This window comes from Otolemur garnettii, unplaced genomic scaffold (genome assembly GCF_000181295.1).
Source record: "Otolemur garnettii isolate 467f Iridium unplaced genomic scaffold, OtoGar3 scaffold00104, whole genome shotgun sequence".
Lineage (NCBI taxonomy): Eukaryota > Metazoa > Chordata > Mammalia > Primates > Galagidae > Otolemur > Otolemur garnettii.
In genome coordinates, this window is record NW_003852499.1 from 339,927 (window position 1) to 348,731 (window position 8,805).

The 8,805-nt window shown below is 44.2% G+C and overlaps 1 protein-coding gene across 1 annotated transcript in view; it reads right to left on the reverse strand.

Moving 5' to 3' along the window:
* RIMKLB (ribosomal modification protein rimK like family member B) overlaps positions 1–2,390 on the reverse strand; it is a 65,323-nt gene extending 62,933 nt beyond the window's left edge. The window contains exon 1 of the mRNA XM_003796365.2: positions 1,986–2,390. The gene's annotated coding sequence lies outside the window, so the exon portion shown is untranslated. The remainder of the gene's footprint in view (positions 1–1,985) is intronic.
* Positions 2,391–8,805: the final 6,415 nt, after the last annotated feature.

Genomic DNA, 8,805 nt, shown 5'->3' on the forward strand with positions numbered 1-8,805 from the left:
AGAGAGAGAGAGAAAAGTTAAGAGATAATTTTCTTGTTGTCACTCTCTCCTCCACTCCCAGATACTATACTGGAGTGAATTCAATAGGGACTCCAAGAAAAATAGGAAACATTAAGAAGCTATCCACAGTCTGAAATGTGGCTATGGCCCATAATCCTGGCACTCTGGGAGGTTGAAGAAGGAGGACCACTGGCACTCAAGAGTTTGAGACCAGCCTTAGACCAGCCTGCAAATATCAAGACCCTCATCTCTATTAAAAATAGAAAAACTGGCCAGGTGTGGTGGCATATGCCTGTAGTCCCAACTACTCAGGAGGCTGAGGCAAGAGGACTGCTTGAGCCCAGGAGTTTGAATTTGCTGTAAGCTAGGCTCCCTCTCAGCAACAAAGCAAGACTGTCTCAAATAAATAAACACACACTATCCAGTAAAAACTAAGGTAAGTCAAATTGTAGCTTGCAGCCAATGAGCTAAAGGTTACATATATATACTGTCAACTCTTTAACCCCTGTAGGGAAAGAAAAGTGGCTCTTGAGTGTGTAGAGAACTAAATGTGACTGAATGTGCATTCCCCTTTTCCACTCTTTTCTAAGAATCACAGACTGCCCCCCTCCTTGTCAAGGAGTCTCCAGCACCTGGTAGGGGTAAGAGAAGACAAGACAGAAAAATAAGGAGACAGAGAAAAAATTAAAAAAACATCCACAGCTATGGTGCCAAACAATCAACTAAATCAATGACATGAAAGATGAAAATTAACAGAACTAAAATAGAAGGGAATAAACAGAAGACTATCTCAAAAATAGGTATCCTCCTCTTTGACACACTAACCAAATAACACATAGTAACCATCAGAAATGTAACTATGAGAAATTTTTTAATTAGAGGCTTACATATTAAGAAATAAATATTGAATCTCCATGACTGGAATTTCAGAGTTGTTTTGCTTTTCAAATGAATATTTAAAAAAAAACAAAAAACAAAAAAATGACCTTTAAGCTACCCAAAATTGTGAGAGAGAATTAACCCCACACACAAAAAAAGAAAAGTATTTAAGCCGCCTATTTTCTTTCTTATAGATTTAGAATTTAACGCAACTCCACAAATGTGGGAACAATATATATAAATTAATGGGAAAGTAATACATTGAAAGAACTACATTCACCTTGGTTACTATAATAATCCCATTCTCAGTGTCCAATATACAGAGTATAAGCTGGAAAATAAAAAAGTTTAAAAAAATTAACATCCCTATCTATTCATAAACACAAATAGGACAAAACACTGGAATTATTAATTGAGGATAAATTAATACTATAAGTTATCAACCCCTGTGTGGAGTATTTTGGGGAGAAATATTTACATTATGGTCAAATTTCAAAATCCAAATTAGGCAAGCAATTATTTGGTCACCCCCTTCTAAGTCAGAGGGCTGTCAAAGGAAAATGAGGAATACCATCACACTCCCTGAAATATACACGTACGGGAAAAAACATGGAACTGAAAACAGTACTGTGTAACTAGAGGACGAGCGGCACTTCATCCTCGTCCCCCGGTCACACCACGGAACCTGATGCAGGGGGTGGGGATTACCACACTCGCAAGGGCAGGCGGGCAGCCGGCAGGTTTTGCTCCAGCACACATTCTCAGGGTTACCACACCCCCTCACCCCAAGGGAGACCTTACTTCTTCCACGCCCAGGTCGCCGCCTCCCTCTCAGTCTCGCCTCCCTCCCAGTCTCACGCACACGGTACCAGCAAGCCACTCCCCGCACACGCGCGGGCCAGGTCCTGCCTCGCTCCCCACCGACTCCGGCACCGAGAGACCACCGGCCTTCTCAAGCCCCGGGCCCCGGGCGCGCTCCGCCCCCCTCCCTGCCCGGGCCGAGCCGCCCTCGTCTCGGAATCCATTCCGCCGAACTCGCCTAGTCGGGAGGGCGCGCCTCCGCCTCACTCCCCTGCCCCGGGAAGGGAAGCGACCAGACCGCTCACCTGGCTCTGGCGGCTCCTCCCTCGCCTTCGGCCGGCGGGTCCCGGCTGGGGCCTCGGAGGAAGCGCGCGCCGCCGGGCCGGCTGGAAGTCGGAGGAGAGGAGGGGGAGGGGGTCGGGATGCCGGGAGCCGCCTTTCTCCTCCGCCGACCGCGGCTCCCGCGGCCAGGCCAGGCGTCCTCGCACGCTGGCCCACTTTCTCGCAGCCTCGCGGTCGGCCGGCCTCTCCCTCACCCGCACTCCCCCCCACACACACACTCCCACACTCTCACACCCGGCCGCTCCTCGCTCCCTCACTCGCCTGTCGCGCGCGCGCGCGACCCCGTTCACACACAGCGCGCGCGACGCCGGCGGAGACCGCCCCGCGCTCCCCCAGACCGAGGCGCCGCGCGCCGCCTGCCCGCGTGCCGAGGACCAGCGCGCGCCCGGCTCCGCCCACCCGGCACGGCGGGAGGGGGGCGGCGGCCGACCGAGGGAGGGGCCGGGCCAGGCCGCGGATCTGACACCTGCGTCGAGACCCGCGTTCCTGGCTCCGGTCAGCGATCGCAGCCATCGCAGGCCCGGGGCGGAAGGGAGGCGGGGTAGGACGCGCGCGCTGGGAGGGAAAGGGGAGCACGAGAGCGCTCAGAGGACGCGCATCCCCACCCGCCCCCAAACCGTCTTCACAGCGAAAGGGAAACGGGTGGGGTGGGGGGTGGCGAGGTGGGTTTCCAACTCGAAACCGCGAGATGAGTCCCTTCCGTTGTACGCCCTCCGCCCCCTCACTCTGCCCCGGCTGGTCCCATGAGTCCGCGCTTGGGTTCAAAGGGTTCAACTCATCAGGGTTCATGATGAGAACCCCCCAAGCCTTTGGGGCTCGGTATCCCGACTGCGGATCCGAGCCGCGCTTCTGCGCCTCCTACCCAGCCTTTCTGACCACCGCCTAGAACCTTCTCTTGCCGTGATCCTTCCCTCTGGGATGCAGAGATTTGGAGACAAGCCCCTTAAATGTGAACGTAAAGACAGTACCATAAATTATCTTGGCATAGGTAGGCTACATACAGTCGGTTCTCCGCTTGGAAACCAGTGTAAACCTTGGGCAAGTTACTAAACTTCGTCTGAGCCTTTGTTTCGAAAAAGATAGACAATATAATTCCGAAGTTGCTGTGAGAGCGAAATGAGATATTTCATGCTTTTCAATTTTTACGCGAACATGCTGTAAATACTATAGAGTAAAATTACAGTCCTAAGGAGGCTAACTTAAATTCAACTACAATCACTGTTTTTTCTAGATGTGAATAAAATCAAAGGCAGCGAATGACTCCCTTGGTTTACCTTGTAAGGTTCATTTCCAAAAAACTTTCGGTCACAAGAGATCCCAGACGTGAGATACAGTCATGTCCTCATCAGTTTGTCTTCTCGCAGGTTACATCCCTTTATGAGTCACCTCCACCGACAATTTTTCAGTGCTCCTCTCCCAATCTATTGCCAATATAATTTCGCCATCTGTCTGCCTTTTCTTCATTTTAGCTTATTTCTCTGAGACTATTGAGAGTCCTTTAAGAATAATAGATGATAACCTAGGGTGATAACTTCTGAAGTCAGCCTAGATTAGATTTCTAGTTCCACTGGCTATGTGATCTTCTGAAGTAACTTAACCTCTATCTTTTTTTTTTTTTTTTTGTAGAGACAGAGTCTCACTTTTTCGTAGAGTGCAGCGGAGTCGCTCCAGCAACCTCCAACTCCTGGGCTTAGGCGATTCTTCTGCCTCAGCCTCCCAAGTAGCTGGGACTACAGGCGCCCGCCACAACGCCCGGCTATTTTTTGTTGCAGTTTGGCCGGGGCTGGGTTTGAACCCGCCACCCTCGGTATATGGGGCCCGCGCCTTACTCACTGAGCCACAGGCGCCTCCCACCTCTCTCTATCTTAATCTACTGGATTGTAAAAGAGAGGATAAAAATAGTTACTTCACTGAGTTGTCATAGGAGTAAGTTAATGAGTACTGTATAGAATAATTAAATATCTGGACCGGGCATGGTGGCTCACACCTGTAATCCCAGCACTTGGGAGGCTGAGGTGGGTGGATGCCTGAGCTCACAGGTTCCAGAGCACCCTGAACCAGAGCAAAACCGCTTCTCTAAAACTCACCTGCTTTGTGGCCCAAGCCTGTAGTCCCAGCTACTTGGGAGATTGAGGAAAGAGGATCACTTGAACCCAAGAGTTTGAGGTTGCTGTGAGCTAAGACTCCATGGCACACTACCAAGGGGGACCCAGTGAGACTCTGTCTCAAAAAAAAAAAAAAATTAAATGTCTGGGCTAGGCAAGGTGGCTCACACTTGTCATCCTGGCACTCTGGGAAACAGGATTACTTGAGCTCACCCATCTCATTCATTAAATTCATTCATTTAGAGACACAGTTTCACTCAGTCACCCTCAGTATTATTGCTCACAGCGGCCTCAAACCCTGGACTCAAGATCCTCTTGCCTCAGCGTCTGGAGTAACTGGTACTACAAGCGCCTGCCACAATGCCTGGCTATTTTTAAAGATGTCATCTGGCTTTTGGCTCAGGTTGGTCTCAAACTCCTGAGCTCAAGAAATCTACTGCAGCTTTATTAAAAACAGAAAAATTAGCATATCATTAGCATATCAAGGAGGATCACTTGAGCCCAGGAGTTTGAGGATGCTGTGAGCTAGGCTGAGTCTGGGGCACTCCAGCCTGGAGAAACAAAGGAAGATTCTGTCAAAAAGAAAAAAGGAAGGAAGGAAAAAAGGGAGGGAGAAAGGAGAAGAAATAAAGGAAAAGAGGAGAGAGGAAGGAAGGAAGGAAGGTTATGTCTGATACAGAATGCTATTCTAAATGTTTATGCTATTGTTGTTATACCAGTGAGAGTGAGCTAGGATTGTTAATTTCTTTCATAAAAGGATGAATTTAGAGGACAAATGGGCTCTGTGATATACTACCTTCACAACAAAAAGGATAAAATGAACTAAAATGTTGTTGTTTACTTCCACTCTGATATAGCCACCTGGGACATAAAGTGTATTCAATCCAAAGACCAAGAAAAGAAGCATTTTGTGACCAAGGGAAGTTTGATTACAGAAATACTAACAATATGAAAATCTGACAAAAGATAAATTGGGGGGTAGTGCCTATGGCTCAAAGGAGTAGGACGCCAGCCCTATATACCAGAGGTGGCAGGTTCAAACCCAGCCCCAGCCAAAAAACTGCAAAAAAATAAAAAAGATAAATTGGGGCTAGACATGGTAGCACTAGTGCCTGTAATTGTAGAACTCTGGGAGGCTGAATGAGAATGGAGGATCAACTTGTGGTTAAAAATGAGACTAGCTTAAACAAAGGTAAAGTCCCATTTCTACTAAAAACAGAAAAATTAGGCCAGGCATGGTGGCTCACACCTGTTGTCCCAGTGCTATGGGAGGCCGAGGCAAGTGGATCACCTGAGCTCAGCTGAGTTCGAGACCAGCAGAAGACCAGCATGAGTTAGAATGAGTCAGAGTGAGACCCTGTCTCTACAAAAAAAAAAAAAAAAAGCCGGACACTGTGGTGGGCGACTATAATCCCAACTACTTGGGAGGCAAAGGGCGAGAGAATCACTAAAGGAAAAAAAAAAAATAAATAAATAAATAACTTTCAAAGTAAGATAAGTGAAAGCCAGCTGAAATTGAAAGCAAAAATAAAAAAATAAAAACAAAAAACAGAAAAATTAGCTGGACATGGAGGCATGTGCTTACAGCCCCAACTACTTGGGAAGCTGAAGCAGGATTTCGTCAGCCCGGGAATTTGAAGTTGTAGTGAGGCCATGCACTCTAGCCCAGGCAACAGAGTGAGAATCTGCCTCAAGGAAAAAAAAAAAAGTGGGGAAAAGTTCCACTAAGGATAAATAAATAATACTTAGCCTATTCCTTCAATACCACTGTTTTTTTAAAAAAAAAAAAAGTCAATTCATGATAACCAGGCACTCCCAGGAAAAAGTGGGTTGTACTGATAAAAACTGTGGATAGTGAGTATTATTTAGATTAATAACTCACTTGCCACTTGCCCTTTTAAAAAAATATTTTCTGCTCAAGAGGCTGCAGGAGGCTGAAAATCACTTGAACCTTGAGGTTGTTGTGAGTTAAACTGAGGCCAGGGCACTCTAGCCTGAGACAATAGAGACGGTCTCAAAAAAAAAAAAAATAAATAAATAAAATTTTACAAATAAAAATAAAAGGCCAGATGCAGTGGCTCATGCCTGTAATCCTAGCATTCTGGGAGGCCAAAATGGGTGGATAGCCTGAGCTCAGGAGTTCGAGACCAACCTGAGCAACAGTGAGACCTCGTGTCTAAAAATAGCTGGGTGTTGTGGCCGGGCACCTATAGTCCCAGATAGTTGGGAGGCTGAAGCAAGAGGATTGCTTGAACTAAGGAGTTTGAGGTTGCTGTGAGCTATGAAGCCACTCCATTCTTACCACTCCATTCTTTGTCAGGATGACAAAGTGAGACTCTGTCTCAAAAAACATTAAAATAAAATAAAAAGGTTTTCAGTGTATTGCTAATATATCCTATAACACATTCTAAGATATTCCTAATGTATATAACAACATGGCTTTTGACTTTAATAGGGGAAAAAACAAAACTCAAAGCTATATTTAAACTAAACTCCAGGCCAGGTGTGATGGCTCACACCTGTAATCTTAGCTCTTTGGGAGAAGGAGAGAGGAGGATTGCTTGAAAACATTAGTTAGTCATGGTGTGTACCCCTGTAGTCTCAGCTGTTTGAGAAGCTGAGGCAGAAGGATCAGCTGTGAGTTATGATGACGCTACTGTACTCTAGTCCCGGCAATAGCATAAGACTATCTCACAAACAAACAAAAATAAAAGTAAAAACAACAAAAACAATGATATGGCTTTATTTTAAATAGATCATTATCATTATATTGATAATATTTATATAAGGAATGATCAAATTCATACATCATATTGTTTGTATGAAGCGATGAAAGCAGAATTTATTTTCACCACTTCCATACTGGAAAATCAAGGTCTAGAAAGGCTGTACATAGAATCAATCATAGTCTTTCAACCATTCATGGTTGAGAGGTAGGTATGGACTCATATTTCCTTTGTCTGGGTAGTAACCTATGCTCAAAAGTATTTTCAGAAGCTTGTCTTAATCATGTACCACTTATTTTTATCCAGTGAATAAAATATTCATCAGGAATCAGTAAAGTTAGTTGAATGACCTGGGGAAGTCATACTATAAGTAATGCAGAATCTATGGAATCAAATAAATCTGATTTGAAATATGTTGATGCCGGGATTCCAATGCCAGATATTCTGATGTAATCTGTTTTTAGGAGCTCTCCAATTGCTGCGAATGTATATAGGAATAAGAGCAAAAATCTAGAAGTGTTTTGGTTTAGGTAAAGGAAATTAAATTACCTTTGATTTCATTTCAGGGACACTATTTGCCCACAGAATTAGTCTTCCATTCATAGGCACTTGCAATAAATAAACATGTATGTATAACTACTTGTATTATCAAACCTATTAACATTGTGAAATTCATCTTTGATTGATGTTTTACTATTTTGGTATCAATTATTTTTGGATAATATTTATGTCAATGTTTATTGAGCATATGTCATGTATTATGTTAAAGTTTCCTCACTAATCATTATTATTTAATAAAGTAGTGCCAATGTTACCTTCACTTTGCTGATGAGAAAGTTAAGCAAAAATCTCATGCCACTAGTAAATACAGCTAGGACACTTCACTTACTGGAAAGCTTTTAAAATTAGTTAAATAAGAATATCTGGGATTGGGATCCAGGCATGAACTTTTAGACTTCTCCAAGGATTTAGATAACCAACATTTAGATGTTGGAATTAACTATACTATTTGACCTCCTTGAAATGCACATATTAATCTAGCCATTTCAGGTAATCAGATTAGCTGGTTAGAATATGATAGCTAAATCTGCAGTACAAAACATTTTTAGAATTCTTGGTGATACAAGATGAAGGTAACAGGGAGGCACATAAAAGTGAGGATTTAATGAAAACAAAATGTCCCGTTAAAGAAGTTACCCGGTCCAACCAACCCCATGTCTCTAATTTTCCTTGCATGCATAGGTATATATCTACATCAGACAAAAAAGCATACCTTAAATATGGAGCAACAATAAATTATTCCTAGATTATAGGTCAAGAAAAAAATCTTTAAGTGCCTCATACACACCATCTGTTGCAAATCATTTCCTCTAGGGTTAAAGACAAGGAAACAAGCTGGAATTTGATGAAAACTTAATGCCTCAAAGTAGTAAAGAAGGAAATTATAAACAAGAATTTAATCTCTAAATGATTATGGATGGTTACCAGTACCTCGAATAGTGTTCTTTATGGAGTATCTCTTGTGATTACTGCAAAGTCACATGGCTCGAGAAAAGGTGGTTGGTGTCTTAAACCAGAACTTTGCTAGCAAATAAAGAACTGTACCAGCAGCTGCAGTAAATCTAGCTCTCCCGACTGCTTCCTCTCCCAGAGCCAGCCGGCTAGAACCAGCCTGACAACAACAGTCTTTGCAGTTAGAATAGCTAAACACTGGTCTAGCCTTTCTCCACCCACATCCCTCCTCCTTTTCTTCCATTCAATCTCTGCACATTAAACTGAGCACTTTCTAACTATGCAAAGAAAATGCTGATGCCTCAGACACAAAGGGAGATGGGTGGGGAAAGGGAGAAAAAGACCATACACTAGTTGAATAAGAGAAGAGAAAGGGGCTGGAAGGGTGGCTCACGCCTGGAATCACAACACTGTGGGAGGCTGAGGTGGGTGGATTGCCT